This window comes from Palaemon carinicauda, chromosome 30 (genome assembly GCF_036898095.1).
Source record: "Palaemon carinicauda isolate YSFRI2023 chromosome 30, ASM3689809v2, whole genome shotgun sequence".
Lineage (NCBI taxonomy): Eukaryota > Metazoa > Arthropoda > Malacostraca > Decapoda > Palaemonidae > Palaemon > Palaemon carinicauda.
The window spans coordinates 16,395,465-16,417,964 of NC_090754.1; the positions used below are offsets into that span (position 1 = coordinate 16,395,465).

Sequence of the window (22,500 nt, forward strand, 5' to 3'; positions counted from 1 at the left end):
ACAGCAATATGTAAAAACACTAAATATGCAATGGTCTCATAAGTATACTCAAACCAAAACTAGGTAATTATTATTACTATCTATTCGAACAATTTACTTTGATTTTTTAACAGGGGTACGAGTGAGTACTGAAATAAACACTGGTGATTTAAACAATACACTATTTTACAAAAATAAATATATTCTATAAAAATTACAACACTCTGAAAGAATTTACGTAAAAAAATAAATCACTCAAAATATTAAGTCTGAGCAAAACTTGATCAAGACAAGAAATGTTACACTCTGAGAATTATATAATCACTTGACTCGAAATATTAAATCTGCATAAAGCCTAACACAAATATAAAAGAAATAAATATTTTTGAAAATTATACAATCACTTGTTTCATTTGAAATTAAATTTTACACAATACCAGCACTCACCACAAAACAGTAAATTCAAAATCACCTTTAACGTCTTCCATAACGTTTCAGCACACAATTTATGTTGGGGTACAATATCACTTTGGAGAGGATACACTATAAACACTTTAAGAGAGAGAGAGGATGAATTTTGGCTCTTTCACAGGACGGCTGTTTCTCTTATACTATGCATCCCTGGGGGTTGCATATATAAGAACTTAGCTACTTCTAGATAATTCTAATAGATTATTCTCGTGGCTTGCTAGCCGGCACCTAGCAACGCCAGAGTTATCAGCTATCACGTATCGCACAGGAGGATCAACCACTCTGCACAGCAACTCTCTCTCAGCTAGCTCCGCCCACCTACCATTCTCGAAATAAAAAAAAGATAAAATTTAACGCTGGGGATTTTTAGAACCTTCCAAAACAAGAATTGCGTATTTTCTCACAAACTTGACCCAATACCTCATGAAAATATATAAAAAAAAAATGATTTTCTTAAGCCCTCGTTCAAACTTCGTAGGGTCATATAACCCTCTTAAATAGTTTACATAAGATTTCGTAACAAATTACTTGAAGTGAAAAGTTGATTCTTAAAAATATTGCAAATTTACATATACTGACTTGAATGAAAAATGCAATAAAATTAACGACGAAAATCTTATGTAATTTACATGCAAAACTTATTTCTACATGAGAGGAACTCACCTTAGTCCTTTTTTTTCTCCCCAGATGTTTGATGCAAAGGTAATGTGAAAAATGGAAGTTGAAAGACAAGGGAATCTACTCCAAATGGTAAGCATTATTGGTGTTACTAACATTTTACAGATTTGAATTTTTTTCCTCTAGATCATCAATGTGAATATGGCATTTATTCCTTTGGACTAGTATACATCAAGTAAAATGTTTGTAATCTAGGACTTGAATATTGTTTTTAAAGCTGATGATGAAAATAATGGCAGCTTGCAACTGCCCAAAGATAACCAGACAGGATATATACTAGTTTTATTACTGAAATAATGGGTTTTATGTATTGAGGATAATATCATTGAGAACCAATATAATATATTCTATTGTGCCCTAAGTTTATAATTAACAAGCTATAAGTAGTATAAGATCGAAATCTATGACCTAAAAAAAATTCATTCAGGAAACTGATGCTGGAAGTGCCACCTCGACACTGCCACAAGACGGACCAGTGCAATCATGTATCTTTTGCAAGAGAAGAGATGGGGACAAGTTGAGAGAATTACATGACGGTGCATGGCTAGTAGTGAAAACAGAAGCAGAACATAGACTTCGGCTGAAGACTAATAAATATTGTGGGCCCCCAACAGAAATCCTTTTGCAAACCAGCCTTGGCAAAGCTGTGTATCATTTCAAACCATGTTACAAGAATTTCACTGCAGTAAAAAGACTCACCAGTCAGAGTAATGATGAACCTCCAAAGAAGAAACCTGAGACACCTGCAAGTTCTACTCCTCAAGATGACGCAGAAGGTCTGCTGAAAGGTTCCTGTATTTGCTGTGGAAAAGCTAGGAAAACTATCAACCAGAAATCAGAAACTCATTCAGACTGTCTACCACTTGATTGTTATAAAATAAATATGGTTTCCAATCAGCACTACACTAATGACCGTATAAAAGGCCTAGTTGGCATAGATCTCCTAGGTAAGAGGGCACAGTATCATAAGTCATGTGACTGAAGTTATTTCAAAGAAATTGAAAAATGGGTATCAATCCACATTCCAAAGGAACAGTCAACTAGACAGCTACATGCTGACACCTTCTGTGAAATTGTTTCATTTATTGAATCAGAGATTATTAGCAATGGTCTAACAATACTGGTTTCATCTTTATTTGAAATGTACAAGTCAGAGTTTATTGCAAATGGTGAAGGTTTTGAGAACTTTGAAAGCTAAATCCCCCAAGCTTTAATGAGGAAAGTGTAGGATAAATTCAAAGATGGAATATTGACTGCTCTTCTTGATGTCCGCAGAGGCAATATCTTGTTTAGCTATCGTGTAACTGAGGATGTAGCAAGACATCACCTTCAGGATGGTGCAGGATGACACTGAGAAATACCAAACTACCATTCGAAGTGCTGCCCTCTACCTCCGGAATCAAATACTAGCGATGACAAAACGGCAGACAACAATTCCTACTACAGTTGAGACTTTGAAAACCAACTCTACAGACCTCCCAGTGGACCTGCAGCTGTTTTTTAGGACTCTATCATGTGGCATTTATAAGCTAACTGGTGATTAAAAAATGGAGAGTATGGAGAGGAAAGTGGTGGCTATGTCATCTGATTATTATTATTATTATTATTATTATTACTACAAGTGTGAACACTTGGAGCTCCTCAATACACCTTGTTATTTGTAGGATCTATGGCATGGGAAATACCTCAAGCATGAAATAGAGTGAAGTGAATAACTTAGGAATCCGAGGAAATGTGTACAAAAGTGGAGGCAGTTGGTGTTTCATGTGATTGACTTAGTTTTAAAGTTCTCTTCCGTAACTAAACGCATGCGTACTACTCCCCCTTGAAAAAATTTCTTTCGATGACGTCATCGTTTCGTCATAGTTTCAATGACGTGAAGCTACGTCATTTTCACGCAGAAGACCTAAATAAATGAAAAGTAATCATGGCAGGTAGCAATTCAGCATCCGAGGTATCGGACTGTAAGTTTATAAACAATGGCTTGTTGTTTTTTATCTTCAATAAGATTGACTGCATGAATCAGGAGGATTTGCTGAGCCTATGTATGGACTTTTACAGTGAGGAAGAAGCCTTGGAGGCAGTGCTGCTGGCGTTTGAGAAGTACGGCTGCCCCGAAAAGAAAAAGGAATATCGTGGGGCTCAGAAGAAGGAAAATAACATACGACAAATTATGACGTTAATGTGTCAGTCACCTACACCTGAAGGTACTGAATTTTGTATAACGAAGTGTACCCAAGTGCCTCCAGTAACTATGGATCATGTCGACATGGCAACGGTGCTGAAACTGTTTAGTGCTCTTCGTTCGGAGGTTCAGATACTCTCCAATTCCAATAGGCAGCTTAGAGAAAAAGTTTCAAAAATAGAAGAAAATGTTAGCAAAAAGGAAATAACGACTTTAGTGAAGGAGGATAATGCCACAAAGCAGAAAAGAAAAACGTCAGACAAAGTGATAGCAGAACAAGCGGAACTACTTCATCTTTACAGAAAAAGGTCGGATACTAAAAACACTGACAAATTTACATCTGCCGAAGCTTCTAAAGGAACTGCTGAACTGTATATTGGGGAGGGCACGAGTAATAAAACGGTTACTCGGGATGTCACGCTACAGAATGATTCAGATAAGGATCTAGCCTCCACGACATCATCAACATCTTTGAATGAATGGGAGCTCCAGCCATGGCAGCGGAGAAAATTGCGAAGGCAGATGCAGAGGAGAAACGAAAACGGACCATCTGGAGTTTCACACCCCGGTTTCGCCACCTCAACCAAGTTATTAAGAAGAAAACCTGCAGTGATAGGAACCAATGAGGGTACCGGTCTACTAGCAGCTGAACCTCTCACCAATATTTCTCTTTTTGTGTCTAGGTTAAGCCCTCTTGTAAATGAAGATGAATTAAAAATCCATGTCATAAATGTATCTGGTAAAAATTCAATTCAATGTCAGAAACTCCAAGCGAAACATGACAATTATGTTTCCTTTAAAATATCAATCGAGAGCATTGAAAAGTGTAAAGTAACGAACCTTTTCCAGTCTGTTAATTGGCCAAAAGGCGTAATGGTAAGGAAATGGTACGAAAAAAGAAATTAATCATGGCTTCAATTAATATAGCAACTTTTAACTGTAGATCTGTCAGGAAAAATGTCCATGTTGTAAAAAATTTATGTAATAACTATAAGATAATAGCATTGCAAGAAACATTTTTGCCACAACAGGAGAGTAACTTTTTAAACAATATTGATATTAACTTTGATTCCATATCGTCGTCACCAGTAGACCTAAGTCAAGTTCTGGTGAGAGGAAGGCCATGTGGGGGTCTAGCTTTTTTAGTTCATGAGGAGATCTCTCCGTATGTCAGGAAAATATCCACAAGAGATGAACGCTTTTTATGTATAGATATTAGTCTGGGTGGTAGCACGATAAGGGTTATCAATTGTTATATGCCCTATTATAACGGTTCTAATACTGAGGAATACTTAAATAAATTAGGGAAAATGAAATGTCTATTTGAAGAACATCAGAATGATCATGTTATTGCTGTAGGGGATTTTAACGCTCACATTTCATCTGAATTATTTGGGTGGTGTGATGAAAACGACTGCTGTGCAGCCGACATCACCTCATTACCACAGGATACCCATACGTGGGTAAGCGATGCTACGGGTCACACGAGTTGACTGGACCATGTCGTGTGCCCTGACTCCCTCTTGAGTGCACTTCGATGTTTTAAGGTTTTTTACGAGGAGATAGGCTCAGACCACAAGCCTCTGGGTTTTAAACTTTGTGTACAAGATTTTTCAGCATTCAGAGTAGCAGGGACCAATAATCGCAGAATAACTTACGAGGTTAGAAATAATGATGAATATAAAGTTCCAAGCGAGAAGACACTAAAAGAAATAGAGCTTCCAGTTGAGGCAATTGTCTGTAGAACAAGGGGATGCAGAGACAGAAACCATGTACTGTATTTCTAATTGAAACATTTGCTGTCGATCTTGTTGAGGCATTGATTAAGAGTGGGGATACAAAAAATTCCGGAAAGGTACATAAAAGTCATGGAATACCAGGCTGGAATGAAAACGTCAAATTACACCACGTTACAGCCAGACAAAAGTATTTATTATGGAAGGAAATGGGAATGCCGAGATCGGGTGTGCAATACGAGATGGTCCTGTCTAAACGAAATTTTAAAAAGGCACTCAAAGTCTGCAAGAAGACGGTAAACAAAACAACAAAGGATAAAATCGCTAGAGATATGAGCAGGAGAAATCCTTGGAAAACAATAAACAAAATAAGAAAGAAAACTACCAAACTACCGGTTAGTATTGATGGAATAAGGGGAGAGTTAAACATAGCAGAAGGTTGGAAGAGTCATTATGCTCATATTATGGAAGGCACGAACCATCCAAAAATGTCTTTATCGATGGAAAATGAAGATGAAGAAAGCACCATACCAATTGTTTCCGTTAAAGACGTTCAAGATGCTTTAAAATCCCTTTCGTTAAATAGTGCCCCGGGCCTGGATGGAATCACAGGGAATCACTTACGATATGCCCATCCAACTCTGTATGTGCATCTGTCACTTTTGTTCACTTGTTTGTGCAGACATCACTTCGTATCAAAAAATCTGACTGAAATAAAAATTCTGAATTTAGTTAAAGATCACCATAAATCTCTCTCTGATAAGAATAACTATCATCCAATAGCCCTTGCCTCTATTATTTCTAAGCTATTTGAATGCATCATCCTACAAAAATGCAAAGACTTGTTAACAACTTCCGATAATCAATTTGCTTATAAAACTAAACACAGCACTGATATGGCCCTTTTTCTTTTTAAATAAACATGCCAGTTTTATAGGTAAAAAAACACTCCAGTTTTTGTATGCGCAATGGATATGTCCAACGCTTTCGATAGAGTGTGTCATGAAAGATTATTTCAAATTTTAAAGAGAAGACGTGTGCCATTTTACATTATAGCACTGCTACAGTACTGGTACAATACTCAGGACTTTAGAGTAATGTGGGGCAATAGTCTTTCCTCTCCTTTTAAACCCAGTTGTGGTATTAGACAGGGTAGTGTTCTATCAGCACTTCTGTTTGCCGTATATGTGGATGACTTAAGTACAAAGGTCCTCAGCAGGGAAGGTGGTTGCACAGTGGGAGAGGTTAAGGTGAATCATATCTTTTATGCAGATGATATAATACTTTTAGCCCCATCTTTAAAAGCGTTGCAAATGCTCATAGATAAAAGTATGGAATATTTGAAGTACCATTATCTTGAAGCCAAACCTGACAAGACCAAAGTTCTTGTTATAAAGCCCTGGAATTTTATGTCATTTAGTGAACCGTCACTCTATATTAATGACGTCAGGTTGGAAGTCGTTAAGTCATGTAAATATCTTGGCATGAATATTAATGACAATCTAAAGGACGATGACCATATTGCATCACTCTATCGAGGGCAATGCTTGCGAGGCAATATGTTGCTAAGGAACTTTCATATGTGCAATGATGAGGCAAAAGTACATTTGTTCAGATCTTTCTGTACTTCCCTGTATTGTATGCCTCTGGCAATGATATGTAAAAAGGAAACCCTACGAAAACTTAAGACATGTTACAATGACTCTTTTAGGTACCTGATGGGAATAGAAAGGTTTTCGAGAGTAAGTAGACACTTTGTTTCTTTAGGAATACCAACATTTGATGAATTAGTGAGAAAATGTATTGTAAGTTTGTTTCAGAGAGCAAAGAATTCAAAAAACCACTTAATTTGTGCAATTTTTAACAGTGATAGCTTTAAAAAATCATTAGTTTTTAAAGAGTGGTCTAAACACATTTTCTGTGTTTAGACCTTTTGTTTTACTCCTAGTATATTTGTATATAACTATTAATTTTACTGTAATATTTTGTATATGGCTCTACAGCTGAAATAAAGAATTTGAATTTGAATTTGAATTTGAATTATTAAATGCTAGGCTACAACCCTATTTGGAAAAGCAGGATGCTATAAACTCAGGGGCCCCAATAGGGAAAATAGCCCAGTGAGGAAAGGAAACAAGGAAAAATAAAATATTTTAAGAACAGTGACAACATTAAAATAAGTATTTCCTATATAAACTATAAAAAAATTTAACAGAACAACAGGAAGAAAATTTAGATAGAATAGTGTGCCCGAGTGTACCCTCAAGCAAGAGAACTCTAACCCAAGACAGTGGAAGACCATGGTACAGAGGCTATGGCTCTCCCCAAGACTAGAGAACAATGGTTTGATTTTGGAGTGTCCTCCTAGAAGAGCTGCTTACCATAGCTAAGAGTCTCTTCTACTCATACCAAGAGGAAAGTAGCCACTGAACAATTACAGTGCAGTAGTTAACTGTGATATAAAATGTATCCCGAGGATCAGTTCGCCCATGGAAGCAGACAGTCCTTGGTATAGAGATTGGGACACTTATATGATCCTCCAATCTCATCCTTTGCATTCTTAATCGTATGGGATATACCCTGAGCTATGATGAGGTTAAAGCTCTGGAAAGAGAGTTTGCTTTCACAACTGAGAAGTCTGATAGGCATGCACCAGATAGCATAGAGTTGAACCCAGATCTTGCAACAGGACTGGCTTGGGACAACTATGATGTAAACATGGACACATTGAATGGCAAAGATACCCTACCTACAACTGTTGGAATTTGCTATCAAAATAAGGGTGAGGCAAATAACCTTCAGAAGTTCAATACTCGAAGTGGTAGAAACTATCGACAGCTTGAAGGATGTGCATGTGAGATTCCCCTATTGCACTGTCAGCTCAGCAAGGCTACGTTTGATGTCCCATTGCCATACAACCAGAAGTACTCCTATGGAGCTGTTACCCAATGAATGATTGATTTTTATTGGATATTTCTGACACGGGAGATACACCAGCCACTGTTTGTTGGTGTCTTTTCACAGTTTGTCTATAATAGACTTCCAGTTTAGAAGATTCCATACATGGATCCTATTCCTTACTCACTTACTATAGAAATGACGTTGTCCAGGAAGAGGAGCCTCCGGGTTACCAGGGAAACCGATCAGGAATATATTGTTGTGACGTATGACCATGAAGTAGCCTTGAAGGCATATTCAATCCAATCAATTGAAGCTCCAATGTTCAATAGACTCGGAGCTGGCCTTCTATGGAGCTATGGGGACATATATCAATGACTCATGGGCATAGTACCTCCTTACAGAATGTGAGGTTCTTGCTGAAGGTTCATCAAATGCATTCATCAAAGGCAAGCATTACAACCACCCACTACTCTAGTTTACATCAGATTCTTGCTCTGCTAATGGAGAGAATGCTCTACAAGAGTTTTCTGACCACAGTGTCCAAAGAGGTGAAAAAAGACTTATCCCTCCTCTTGAAAGAGGTCATTCCAGAAGCCATGATAGAAGAATTTATGAAGTCCAGTCCAAAACTGACAGAACACCTTGAACATTATGAAAAGTTCTTCAGTAAAGCATTGGAAGGGGGCATGGGCCCAACAGATCAGTACTGGTGTTGCTATATCTACTTTATAAATAGGGGTCATCGTCATTTGAGGCGTGCTGTAAGAACAAACACCATGGAGACCTTCCTCCAAATCTTCCCATCCTGATTGATTTTTTCTTTGCCCTTAACCGGCCAAATCACGCTCGCTGAGGAGTATGGTTTCTAGAAAAGCTCAAGGCAGCAGATCCAAAGATTCGGTCAATATTAGAGAAAGGGGCCTTTTCCATCCGCCGAACATCCAAGTCTTTTACATGGACAGCAATAGACCTAACACTGGAGCACACAGTTAACAGGGATGCAGCCTCACCTATGAAAGGGATTGTTGGGTTTCATAACTCACCCAATGCAATAAGGCACTGGTGCATAACATCGACCCAGAGAGGAATGTTTGTGACAGAACTGCGCCGTATGACAGGACTGCTACCAGAAGAGCAGCCAAGGTCACAGCTCCAACCCTCCAGGATAAAAAAAGATAACCGTCATGTACAGGCTCAGTTAAAAGCAATGGCTGAGTCCTATGATCCATTCTCAGAGCCAGCCATCACATCATCCTGTCTGCTAAACATTGCAACAGGAAAAGGAACAACATCGACAACAAAGGAGTACCTCACAGAAACCATTCAAAGTGGCCATGAACTTCAGCTGAAGTTTAGAGAATAATGTGAACAGGACAGCTCCAGGTTGTTAAAGTCAATTAAAAGAAGGAAGGTCAGCAACTTTGCCAATGAGAACACAAAAGTCAAGTTAGTACGATCAACTGGTAATCGTGTAATAACGAGTCAGCGGGATAAGTTTATCCGTATACTAGTGGTAATATCACAGAACACAAACTTTGAACTGAAGTATGTTTGCCACTTTTCAATCACAGATGTTCCCCTGTCCATTTTCCATCCTGATGGCTCACGACAAGGAACCAAAAAGAATCTGCTCTTCAGAAAACTAGAAACAATGCAAGACAGGGTAGAAAATCTGCCTCCTGTTGATGCATATTTAATTGATGGTGGACTGCTGATTCATTCCTATCTGACAGGCCTTGGAAACATATCATCTTACGTAAATGTTGCAAGAGGTCTCTCGAGCCATATCTGCAAACACTTTGGGGTGGCAAATGAGATACATGTTCTGTTTGACAGATATCTACCTCATTGCTTAAAAAAGAGTGAACGAGTTTTAAATGGAGCTCAAGATGATCCTTTTGTCATAGCTGGTAGTGAGCAACGACCAAAACAGAGATGCAAGACTCTGCTACAGAATGGTAGGTTCAAAGAAGAACTGGCAAAATATTTGATGAAGGAATGGCAGAATGACCACTATGGAGCTATCATTGTTGCAAGAACAATTTTGTTATCACATGGGGGCAGAAAAGAAAATGTCCGTAGCCCTACCAGACACCCTTCTGGCACTTCATGCCTCTCACACCCATGGAAGCCTTATCATCCAGGCCTCTGACACCAATGTACTCATCATCATCTTAGGGATACTAGTGAGAAGTAAGAGGGATGGTATCCCCATGAAGAATATAATCATGGACTGTTGCTCGGGGAGTGAACGAAGGTACCTGAATGTAACAAGCATAGCTGCAACTCTAGAGGTAAAACAAGCTGGCCAGGCAGCAGCATTGCCTGATCTGCACACATTTACAGGCTGGGATTTTACTGCATCATTCTTCCGTAAAGGGAAAGTAGAATTATATGAAATACTTGAAAATTATACTACTTAATCAGTTTTTTCCAAAGCTTGACATTGAGAGATGAACCAGATCAGAAGATAGCTGAGGCCTATGTGTGTTTCTTATATGGGATGGAATTACTGGAAAAATCAATAAGGTGAGTATTATACATGGAATTACATACATTTCTTATGAAATATGTTTCTGAATGCCACATGAAAAAATAAGTTACTAAATGCCGTATGAAATATGAATTTTCTAAATGTTGCCAACTTGAAACATTGCAAGCTACTCTGTAGAACCACAATCTTTTACATTTATCTAGCAATACATTTAATGTAGAATTTTCCATTTCAGGAGATCCCAATGCCCAACACAAATAAAGTGGACTGTGCACTTCCTGCTGGTGGCAAGACCCTTAAAAACACGATCCAGCGGGCTCATTATACGAGCATTATCTGGGTTAACGCCAACAGCACTCAACTAGCTAAAGGCTTAAACTAAGTGCATTACTGATGGATGACAAATAAAGGTCATTACATACCAGAATGATTTCCTGGTCCTGTTGAACCACACAATCTTTTAGCGATGCTGAAACTTCTGAGCAAAATACTCGGTAGTATAATGAAATGTATGCCGCTCCTCATATTGAAAATTACTCATACTCTGACCCAGAAGGAAGTAATGACTCTGATTGTGAAAGTGAAGGCTCAAACTGCTAACCAAATAAGCATCCTTATTTGCCTGTATAATCTATGGGAAGAGATTACAATGTTTTCTTAAAAGACAGATTTCACTTGTTATACCTAGGTAATCTATGTTTAGCTAGACTCATAGTAGACCTAGTTAGAAGAGTCTGGCAAGGCCAATACAATAAGAACAAATTCTGTAATTTACCCAATTGTATTCTAAAATAATTGATAAATCTTGTAAAGTTCATTTCAGCTGGTATCTACAGAGTTTAGGCTAGCATTACACTTAAATCTACACTACAATTCTACCGCAAGGCTAGAATATCCCTCTTCCTCCTCCTTCTCGCTTTCATATATTGGGGCATTATAGTTTTCGTTTTTTATTTCATGTAAAATACTCTTTTACATTCGCATTAGCGTTCACATTCCCAGACACTTCAGTGACACACTGGTATGAAGACCTGCATATCCTTTATACATAAGATCATTCATTCCGATGGGAAAAAAGGAAGAGAAGGAAACTATGATCCTGGCACTTTATTTCTAATGAAATAAAGATAACTACAAAATAAGAATGTTGAAACGAGGTAAAAATGGAGCCCAGTTACTAATACAGCGTTCTATGTGATGAGCTTGGATATTTTAAAGAAATCATCTTTTGAAAATATGATGTAACACAAAACCAACACCACTGAATCATTTTTTTTTTATCTTGAGAAGAATATTTCTTTTATTAAGGATAAGCGATAAATATAATATTCATGATATAAAAAGAGAAATATACTTTACTTATTTTTCTCTCACCGGCCACTTTCAAAATCAAACGGGCCACTTTTGACCCATGGGTATGGGGTTGGATGGCCCTGCTCTCTAGGGCCTTTAAATATGTGGCCCTGATACTATACAAAAATGAAAAATTCAGAGATAATTTGAAGTTTTCGCTAACTAATACAAACCTAGAATTATTTATGTGTATTATCTTTAATTGCGAGGTGGCAAACCTGCCAAACCGCTTGAGCAGATAGGTGGGGTTGGCGGGGGGTTACCCAGCAGCTTCTATATATACTCTCACAGTAGTGAGAGATGTCACTTTCTATTTCAGGAAGGACTTCTGGGGAACAGGTGGTGGCGGGCCAATTCATAAAAATAATGCCAGATTTGTATTAGTTAGAGGAAAATACAAATTATCTCCAAATTTGCTTTTTATTCTCATACTAACAAACCTTCCATTACTTATGTGGATGGCTCATTCTTAGGTGGGTGGAAGTCCTAGATCTGGAATGGACATTAACACAGTTTTATCTAATACAGTATATAACTGTGGTCTAGGAAAACTTTGACACCTCGCTCAAATATACAAAGTGAGTATACTCGAGGCCTGTGCAATGCAGTAAAATAGAGGTTGTTGTTTATATGAACATCTTTGGGTTCATATAAGAAAACAGGACATATCTCATTGCTCCTACGCAGAAAGCAATCGGGACGTGTACAGTATAACAATTTTATAACTGATACTAGGCTACACAAGGGAAGTGATAATTACCGGCAGAGGTTGAAGCCAGGGGGACCCATGGTACTGTACCCCAAGGAAGGGGAAGATGAAGAAAGGAAAGCCAGACATTCTTCTCATTCATCCCAGTCTTAACTTGGGTAACCAATGCCCTCAACCAACTGCTACTTGCCCATCAAGGAGCCTGAGGTATCTTAAACCACTTGTTGAGCAGCCACTACAGGACCGATAATAAATGTATTGAGTCTCCTGTGGGCTGTGAAGGTGGTCTGTCTTTTCCACATGCCCGCTTGGAGAACTTGCAACATGGAAAAGTTGCACTTGAATGCCAGGGAAGTACTGATTCCCCTGACTTTCATGGGCTCTAGGTCGACGAGCTTGAGAAGGATCGGGAACCAAGGCTCTTTCGATTACTTGGCGAATCCAGGAGGAAACCGTGTTCTTGGTGATCCTCCTCTTTACTCTACCTAAATTAACAAACAGAGGTGTTAGTCGGGGCCGTGTTGCTGCGGTGTGTTTAAAATAGTATCTCAACCTCCTCACTGGGCATAGTAACAACTGATCTGGGTCATTGGTTACAGAACAAAGACTCACAATCTGAAAGGGCCCAAATCTATGGTCCACTACCCCTGGATTTTGAGTCTTAGTAATAAACTCAGGGACAAAGCTGAGTGTCACTTCCTTCATCCCCTTAAATGTGTGATATTGTACGAGAGTCCATGAAGTTCACTGATTCTCTTTGCCGAGATTAAAGCGAGCAAGAATACCGTTTTCAAAGTGAGATTTCGGTCAGTTGCATGGCCTAATGGTTCGTAAGGAAGTTCTTTCAAGGATCTCAAAACGCGAGCCACGTTCCAAGGAGGAGGCCCAATCTATGACTGGGGGCAGGTGATCTCATAACTCCGTGTGAGTAGAGAAAGCTCCAACGAAGAGCAAATATCTTCAGCTTAAAGGCAAGGCTTAAGGCGGAGCGATAGCCTTTCACCGCCAAAACTGGAAGGATTTTTCCTCCCGAAGGTATACAAGGAAGTCCGCTATTACTGGAATAGTGGCATCGAGTGGAGAGATATTCCTTCCACGACAGCAACCACAGAATACTCTTCATTTAGCCTGGTAGACCGAGGCTGAGGACCTACGCAAGTAATCGGACATTTGCTCCGCAACTTGTCGTGAAAATCTCTTCTGAGAGAGGAGATGCTGTATAGTCTTCACTTGTGAAGTCGAAGTGACTGCACGGTCTTTTGGAAGATGTTCACGTGTGGTTATTTGAGTAGATCTAGTCGTAGAGGCAGTTCTCTTGGTATATCTACTAGAATTTGCAGGAGGCCCGGAAACCCCTCTGCATGATGCCATAGCAGAGTTATAAGGTTCATCATTAGATCTTTTGACACTCTGGTTTTGTTGAGCAGTCTTCTCATCAGACAACATGGGGGAAAGGCGTACACGTCGATGTTGTCCCACCATTGTTGGAATGCATCTTGCCATAGAGCCTGAGGGCCCGAGACTGAAGAACAGTATAACGGAAGCTTGCTGTTCAGAGATGTTACGAACAGGTCTACAGTCGGGAAACCCTACAAAGTTAAGATCTTTACTGGAAGAAGGCAGAGAGGCCGCAAAGAGGTACCGCCTTGTTTGTTTATGCAAGCCACTACTATGGTGTTGTTGCTCATGGAGGAGAGAATCGTTAGACGATTTCTTCCATTGCTCAGAAGACCTCTCTATCTCTTCCGAAACAAAGAGAGATAAACCCTTAAGGGTGGAATTCCTCAACCAAGAGACCTCCACTTTTGGCACCTGCCTTTGGAACCAGCCTATGATGGTATCCCTTCTCTTGAGGATGGCTTTCGCCTACAGGTTGACAACGGGACGCAACAGAAACTAAAAAATCCAGGTACCTGACAACTGGAAGGACTCCATAGTCTTCCTGGCCGACTCCTTCGAAAGACTGTGGGAGTGAACCATGAAGCCTAAGGATCCCAACCGTAGATTGAGCCACGGAGCAGCCTGCATTGCGTAATTTGCGCCTCTTTCTATGTTCAGGAGCTCAACTGCTGAAAGGGAGGCCTTTAGAGAGGAGAGGGTTTGAGTTGGAACACCCTTCGTTAGGGACTCTACCAAAGGATCGAGGGTCATGGTGGAATGTGGTTCCCCATCGATCTCGAAATACTTCCTTTGTAAAAGGAAAGGAACTGGAAGGGACCAAGAGGAGGAACCTGCCCTCAGGGAACTAGAAGTTCCAGCTATCTGGGCAATAGCTTTCCTTTTGGCAGCTGTCACACCTTTGGACCAGGGCATAGCTGCCTGGACCTGGAAGGCTTCTGGGTCTCGAATATTTCATCGAGAAACATATCCTTCCCTTCCTGGATGGTGGAACCAGGAGTGGACAACCTGTTGATGGCCCTCATACAGGCAAGGAACTGCCAAAAAAGGTATGTTCCAACTCCAGTCTCTCCTGTTCGGAGTGATAGTTCAGACTGCCCGCATTTGGAAGATTCTCATCCTCCGAGTCTAAGGGGTTGTCCACCTCCAGACTCACATCCAGAGCCTGGGGTAGGTCAGGGTCATCAATAGAATCACTGGGTGGGCCCGCCACAGGGGATCATCTCTGTGCCTCAGCCAATCTAGCTTCCTGTGCCGGGGTGTTCTTAGGTTTCGTCTTTGTGTCCTTTGATTCCCTCTGCACAGGACGTTCCTCTGCGGTCTTAGGAGGGGGAACCTGCAAGGCCTTCGAGGCACTAGACGAAGCCTTGGCAGCAGGAGCTGGAGGCTCCTTCTCTGGAGGACGTTGGTCTGGAGGCACTACATCAATGTCTTGAGGGTTGAAGGGATTGATCGTGATCTCTCTGGGCGAGCCTATGTCCCTAATCATCCTAGGGTGGATGATATCGGTGAGAGGTGGTGTTATGCCTCTCATCTTTCTCTTCTACCTCTTAGTTATGACCTTTACCTTCACTGGTGTGACGGGCCGAGAGAGGATGTGAACTCAAAGGCAGATTGGAAACGACTGAGTTATTTATTAAGGAACACTCTTCTTTATATACAAAATCTCAAGGCAACAGGACATGACCTATTCGAGAGACAGAATAATGTTACTGAGCAAAACGGAGACATGATCATTCAGGTTCTTTTTAGTGCGAGGGAAGAGCGCAGATACAAGCATAATATATACAAAATAATTATGTACAATTGTGTGACACACGGTTGGTACATGGCTCCCCCCCTAAAAATGACATACTGTACATGTTAAATAGGGCGCCCTGATCTAGAGAGGCGAACTGTAGGCGGGTCATCTGGCAGAAGATAAGCAGGTTTTAGACGATCAATGGAGACCCAGTCTTCTTTGCCCCGAATGTTTAGGAGGAATGCTTTCGGACTGCGTCGGATCACAAGGAAAGGGCCCGTGTAAGGGGGCGTTAGTGGTGGCTTGCTAGTGTCGTTGCGCAGGAAGACGTGCGTTGCAGAGTGCAAGTCCGTTGGTATGTGATGCTTCGCTGGGGGCTTGTAAGTCTGGCGGCACAGAGTAAATGACGTATGCGCTGGAGATCGTCGGAGGAGGTCGTAGAAGGGAAAAATTCGGCAGGGACGACCAACGGGTCGCCATACACCATTTCGGCTGCCGAGACGTCAAGGGCGTCTTTAGGAGTGGTCCTTAGTCCAAGGAGGACCCAGGGAAGCTGAGTAAACCAGTTGCAATCCTTGCAGCGGGACATCAAAGCTGCTTTGAGGGTGCGATGAAAACGTTCAACCATTCCATTGGCAGCGGGGTTGTAGGCCGTTGTCTGATGTAGGGTGATACCCAGGAGATTCGCTAATGACGTCCATAATTGAGAGGTGAAAGTTGTTCCCCTGTCAGAAGTAATATGCTCAGGGATACTGAATCTTGAAATCCATCCAGAGAGTAAGGCAGATGTACATGAGGCGGACGTTGCAGTTTCCATGGGAATGGCTTCAGGCCAACGAGTGGAGCGGTCGATGACTGTAAACAGGTAACGATGATCTTGTGATGTAGGTAGGGGGCCTACAACGTCGACGTGAATGTGTGCGAAACGACGCTGAGGTTGAGGAAAGGTGCCCACTCCTGAATCCGTGTGTCGATGTACTTTGGAAGTTTGGCAAGAAGTACACACACGGACCCAATCCTTAGCATCCTTAGAAATGCCGTGCCAAATGAACTTTGCCTTCAGCAGCTATGCAGTAGAATGGCACGAGGGATGTGAAAGGCCGTGGATGAAATCAAACACCTGTCGGCGCATGGGAGCAGGAATCCAAGGTCGCGGTCTACCAGTACTGACGTCACAGAGGAGGGTGGTGTTGGAGTCTTCGAGGGGAAAATCCTCCCAACGGAGGGACGTGCAGGATGTCCTGCAAGCTTGATACTCTGGATCCTGTCGTTGGACTTCAGCCAGGGCGTTGTAATCCAATCCCAGTTGAACGGCAGCCAACGTGTTTCTTGACAGGGCATCGGCAACGGGATTCATTTTCCCAGGGACGTATTGGAGGGTGCAATTGTATTCAGCCACGGCGGAGAGATGTCGGCGTTGACGGGCGGACCAGGCGTCAGACTGTCGAGTGAAGGCGTGCACCAGAGGCATGTGGTCTGTACGAATGACGAAGAGCGTACCTTCTAAGAAATGGCGAAAGTGACGGACAGCCAAGTGCACCGCCAGCAATTCTCGATCGAAGGTAGAATAACCCGATTCTGCCTTGGACAGTTTTCTGCTGAAGAAGGCCAATGGGCGGGGCGAGCCTTTGACCACCTGCTCGAGTACTGCACCAATAGCGACGTCGCTGGCATCGGTGGAGAGAAGGAGAGGGGCGTGTGGGATAGGAAAAGTGAGAGCCGCAGCAGTTGATAGGGCCTTCTCAAGGCTGCTTCTTGAAGGGGACCCCACTTCAGGTCCTTTGGCTTGCCCTTGAGGGAGGCGTAGAGGGGAGCAAGAGTGGCGGCAATGGCTGGCAGAAAACGGTGATAATAGTTGATCATGCCCAAGAATTCCTGCAGAGCTTTGACGGTCGAGGGCGTGGGGAAATTCTGAACGGCTGCTACCTTCTCAGGGAGGGGATGGACTCCTTCAGGAGTGATACGGTGCCCTAAGAACGACACTTCGTTGGCGCCAAAGGTACACTTGTCGTACCGGACTACAAGGCCGTTTTGTTGCAGGCGGTCGAGCACGATGCGCAGGTGACGGAGGTGTTCCTCTTTTGAGGAGGAGAACACAAGTATGTCGTCCACATAACATACACAGAAAGGGAGGTCCTCTAAGATGCCATCCATGAGACGTTGAAACGTTGCCCCAGCATTACGAAGGCCAAAACAGGAGTAATTGAAGGTGTATGTACCAAACGGAGTGGTGATGGCGGTCTTGGGGATGTCTTCTGGGTTCATAGGCACCTGATAATACCCCTTCAGGAGGTCGAGCGTAGAGAAAACCTTTGCTTTGTGCAAGTAGGAGGTTACATCGGCAATGTTTGGGAGGGGGTAGTGATCCGGTTCTGTTTGCATGTTCAGGCGCCTGTAATCCCCGCACGGCCGGAGGGAGCCGTCTTTCTTCAGAACGATGTGTAAGGGTGACGACCATGGGCTGGAGGCCTTTTGGCAAAGGCCCATTTTCTCCATTTCGGCGAACGTCTGTTTGGCGGCTGCCAATCGTTCCCGTGCCAGACGTCTGAATTTTGCGAAGACTGGGGGTCCCGTCGTCTTGATATGGTAATAAATACCGTGCTTGGCAGGAACCTTGGACGTTTGGCGAAGTTCTGGACGGAAAACTTCCGGGTACGACGTGAGGAGGTGGGCGTAGGCATCCGTGGGTGCGCTGATGTGGAGAGCGAGGTTAGAGGGGGCGGGTTGAAGAGGTGTCGACAAGTACGAGTCTGCGTTGACCAATCGTCGGTGGGCGACATCGACCAGAAGGTGGAAATGAGAGAGGAAATCCGCACCGAGGATTGGCATTGTGACGTCAGCAACGAGAAACTTCCAATTGAATTTACCGTTTCCGAACGATAATGTGAGGCTCTCGTAACCGTAGGTGGGTATCGCAGATCCGTTGGCAGCTACCAAGCGGACGTCGGCAGATGTAGACAGACTACGTTGTGCCTTGAAGAGTTTCCTTGGCAAAAGAGAACGACAAGCACCCGTGTCTACCAAAAATCGCACGCCCGTTCCTGCATCCTGTAAAAAGAAAAGATTAGAAACATGGGATGCCACCGCCACAAGCGATGGCCTACTTACACGTTTTTTGGCCACTGACAATCTTTGGCACATTTCTTCGCGGTTGCCTCGAATCTGAAGTGGTAGTAGCAAAACTGCGGCGGATGTGAGGTAGTAAGTGGCTGTAGAAGTCGTTCGTTGGGGCACGAGCGATTGGTGGGTGGTGGGCGGCTTTGTCGCCGCTTCGGCACGTCACGGGGTAGGCGTGTATGTCCTACGGCATTCATGTCAGCTTCGGTTGACGTTGAATAGGCATCCTCGTCGTCAGGGGTGGAGGCGTTGATGGAGGTCTTGAAGTGGCTGTCCATAAGGGCGTCGGCTTTGGTCATCAAGTCCTTTATGGGTAAACTATCGACATCGGGTATGGCAGCGCGCACAGGTTCAGGTAAACGGCGTATCCAAAGGGCACGGAGTAGGTTCACCTCACGAGGAGAGCCGTCTGCGGCAGGTTGAAGGCGAGCGATACTGGTCATTTCCCTGAGGGCAAGCGAAGCCCTTTGGTCCCCCAACGGTTGTTGCGAGAGCTGAAAAAGCTTTGCTATACGGGCGGCTGGCGACGGCGAGTACTGCTGCAGAAGGTATGATTTGAGGTCATCATACGCTATTGGGGTGTCTCCTTGTTCACAAAGCCAGTCGGATATTTCTGGGAAGGTGTCCTCGGGTATCGCCGCGAGAACATAATCCGCTTTGGTGGTTGAGCGAGTCACGCCCCTGATACGAAACTGGACTTCTGCGCGCTGAAACCAAGCAAACGCCTCTCCGCTGGCAAACGATGAAAGTTTGAATGGAGCGGCCGCAGCACCAACTGCCGTAGAGTCCGTCATAGTACCAACGATGAAGGGGCGAGGGGTGGGGGTGGAAGGCGGTGGGAGCGAGTCGACTTCCGGGGTCACCAATGTGACGGGCCGAGAGAGGATGTGAACTCAAAGGCAGATTGGAAACGACTGAGTTATTTATTAAGGAACACTCTTCTTTATATACAAAATCTCAAGGCAACAGGACATAACCTGTTCGAGAGACAGAATAATGTTACTGAGCAAAACGGAGACATGATCATTCAGGTTCTTTTTAGTGCGAGGGAAGAGCGCAGATACAAGCATAATATATACAAAATAATTATGTACAATTGTGTGACACACGGTTGGTACACTGGCGTAAAAGGTAAGTTGGCTATATGAGAATCAGAAGGAATAGGGCCTTCAGCACACGATTGGAGTGGAGGGGATCTACCTGATTTGTCTGCCGTCAACCTCCTTCTAGGGTCCTGACTCTGAATTGACGAACCCGACGAGGGTTCCAGGGGGATCCTAGCGGTTGCCTTGACTGAGACAGTTGGACGTTGTGGCCGTGGAGATGCCACATTCAGAGTCTTCAGGAGGGTGGTCATGAAGGCGCTCACCCATGGAGGAAGCTCTGAAACCCTAGGTATACCCTTGAATTCCCTAGGAGTGTGTCCTTTAGGTGGAACTCCATAAGCAGCCCCAGTTGACGGAGATAATAACCTCTGAAGCAGAGGAACATGTTCCTTCGGACGCGAAGAAAGGTCCGAACTAATAGGAACGTTCACGGAAATCACACAAGTAGCCATAGAGGAAAACGAAGGTCTAACACCTTCCTGCTGCCCCAGAGAAGCACCTACATTCAACGAAGTTGGCAGAAAAAGCTTCTGAGTCGGGACTACTCTTGATGGAGAACGCATCACAGTGGGATGCGTTTCTGAGCGTCACATAGGCAAAACTTTGCTAGAACTTCCAAGACGGTGAAAGGCACTGGGTGTTTAGATGGATGCCTGTTAGAGGAATGGTCATTCTCATCTTCAGGTCATCTTGAAGGTCTGGTTGAGGGGCTACATGCTGATTGACTGCGTGTACGCCTACCTCTACCTCTAGACGAAGAACGTCTAGACCTTGATCCCGAACACGTGGTTCATGATCGTAATCGTGAACGAGATGTTCATAAACAAGAGCATCTAGTTCTCGTTCGGGAATAGTGTGAACTTCATTCTCGTGAACGGTACCTTCGAAAAAGTGAACACCGCCATCATGAACGTGAACATCGTCCTCGCGAACGCGAGGCCCTTCTCGGGATCTAGATTGCAGACATCAAAAACGTGAGCGTCTGGACCTAGGTCTAGACTTTGCTCGCGATTATATAGAACGCAATGGCGAGATTCGTCATCGTGAAGAGGAATGCCTCTGAGGAGAACGATGAGATCTGTGGTCTCGTAAGCGCAAAGCTTTAGAGCATGAGCGTCTTCCGGAAGAAGAGCGCTCGGATCGTGATGACCTATGATCCAAAAGATCCTTCGATCATCTTAAATAAGGGGAAGAGAGTCCCGAATGGCGAGGTGATGGTGATGCTCGTCCTTTCGCGCTGCTGATGGTAGGAGCGCTGGTCCCCAGAAGATCCACACCTGCAACCTACAGGTTCCTTTGGGGAGAAACAGAAGGTTGAAGGTTAGGGGATGACGAAATCCCAGGATGGAGAGAGGGTTCCTCGTCAGCAGGGGCCTGTTATAGAGGTGAACACAAACGATCACCTCGTTCAAGCGTGGAAGGGCCAGAAGAAGGTGACAGATGGACCTCGCACAGTTCCAGAGCGTGAGATGTCGAATGCTATGGAAGATATTCTTTCCTGGCACCACGCTAAAGAAGGCACAGCAGTTCCTCCTTCGAAGGGGATCCCGAAATCTGAAATCCCTAAGGACGACCACACCTGCAGCATATCTGGAAGGGAGAATGGCTCGCCAGCAGCTGGAGGAGAAGTTACTCCTCAAGGGGAAACAACAACCCCCCAGTACCCCGCGGTTGTCAAGGAGTTAATCGATCTGCATTCCTACTCGATCATCCCTCGTAAGAGCACGAGCGAGAAGGAGCTTCTGACAGAGATTTGGTGGTGCGAGAAGAAGAAGAATGCGCTGTGCTTGCCCCTGAGGGAGAGCGGTTGCGCTTAGTCTTCTTCTTCCTACGCCGCTCAAATTTCTCCCATTGGGAGGCAGACCACTCCCTACACTCTGTGCAGGGCGAACCCTTCTCCCATCGATGCCCTCGGCAAGTAAGGCACAAAGAGTGCGGGTCGGTCTCCAATGAAGGCACGAAGGTCCCGCACGCAGCACCTTCACGCCATGGACAGGTTCACATGATGAAGGCAATCGCAAGAGAAAGCACGCACACCTAAAAAGAGAAAGCAGAATTATTATTATTATTATTATTACTATCCAAGCTACAACCCTAGTTAGAAAAGCAAGATGCTACAAGCCCAAGGGCTCCTACAGGGAAAAATAGCCCAGTGAGGAAAGGAAATAAGGAAATAAATAAATGAAGAGAACAAATTAACAATAAATCATTCTAAAAAAAGTAACAACGTCAAAACAGATATGTCATATATAAACTATTAACAACATCAAAAACAAATGTGTCATAAATAAACTTTAAAAAGACTCATGTCTGCCTGGTCAACAAAAAAGCATTTGCTCCAACTTTGAACTTTTGAAGTTCTACTGATTCAACTACCCTATTAGGAAGATCATTCCACAACTTAGTAACAGCTGGAATAAAACTTCTAGAGTACTGCGTAGTATTAAGCCTCATGATGGAGAAGGCCTGGCTATTAGAATTAAATGCCTGCCTAGTATTACGAACAGGATAGAATTGTCCAGGGAGATCTGAATGTAAAGGATGGTCAGAGTTATGAAAAATCTTATGCAACATGCATAATGAACTAATTGAACGACGGTGCCAGAGATTAATATCTAGATCAGGAATAAGA

The 22,500-nt window shown here is 43.2% G+C and overlaps 1 pseudogene; it reads left to right on the forward strand.

The window, feature by feature from the left end:
- The first annotated feature begins 7,617 nt into the window (after positions 1-7,617).
- LOC137623404 (uncharacterized) overlaps positions 7,618-22,500 on the forward strand; it is a 20,524-nt pseudogene continuing 5,641 nt past the window's right edge.